The sequence below is a fragment of the Branchiostoma floridae genome, chromosome 11, assembly GCF_000003815.2.
Source record: "Branchiostoma floridae strain S238N-H82 chromosome 11, Bfl_VNyyK, whole genome shotgun sequence".
Taxonomy (NCBI): Eukaryota; Metazoa; Chordata; class Leptocardii; order Amphioxiformes; family Branchiostomatidae; genus Branchiostoma; species Branchiostoma floridae.
The window spans coordinates 9,741,923-9,742,786 of record NC_049989.1 but is presented as its reverse complement, the minus strand read 5'-3'; the positions used below and the strand labels follow the sequence as shown (position 1 = coordinate 9,742,786).

Here is an 864-nt window from a genome sequence, read left to right as displayed (position 1 = left end):
AAATTTGACGATATGTTGGTATTGACCTCGGCTGACTTGAACTGTAACATTTTCGTTACCGTCTGACCCGCCGTTACCATGGCAACGGCCGCCTAGACCGTTCCCTATGCTTAAGTATAGGACTTAGTGCGGTCTAAAGCCCGCTCGACCCCCCCCCCTTTTTCCGCCTTAAAAAAGACAAACCCCCAACCCCAATCACTCAGAACGGTAGAATGTGGTCTGGCAAGCTCCTTATAACAGAAAAAGTCAACCAGAATATCAAGTTTGTTGAGATAATGAGACCAATTAGCGGCCCCTCAGATAGTCCTTGTACAGTGCCGACACCTGTGCTAGGCGCCAAAGTGCAAAGTTGGCCATATCTCAGGAACCATTTGGATTTCTGCTCTAAAATTTGGTACGGTTTTGTATCTTGACTAGTTTTATTGTATGAACGTAAAGAAATCCAAGGTCAAGTTGGCTTAAGGTCTCATAACACAGTAATTATCCGCGACCCCCGTCCCCAAAAGTAGTTCGGGTTAAAATAGTGCATCGCGGTACTTGCAAAGGCCGTATTTATTCTTCCGTGCACGACAGCGAGGTGGAATCTGTGGTGAATAGTAGAGGAATACATCGGCGTTCATACTGTATAAGTTGGATTACGTCGCTTTTTCGGCCGGCGGGAATTTGCGCCTTGATATGTTACCGGCACTTCCTGTTCGCCGCCTGCAGTTCCATGACCTCCGCTGGGGGTCAAATCAAAGTGTCTGTTACAGAAAAACGAGCCGGCAAATCTATGCTCATCTTCAGATATTTTGTAGCTTGTACCCTCAACTTCAACATACTAAATTCTTGTGAATTGTATCTGCACCCTACTATAGGTTTTGA

At 45.8% G+C, this 864-nt stretch overlaps 1 protein-coding gene across 1 annotated transcript in view; it reads right to left on the bottom strand.

Annotated features, from left to right (window-relative positions):
• Positions 1–864, bottom strand: part of LOC118426010 (39S ribosomal protein L16, mitochondrial-like) — a gene marked incomplete in the record, with an annotated part of 7,711 nt that overhangs the window by 6,630 nt on the left and 217 nt on the right.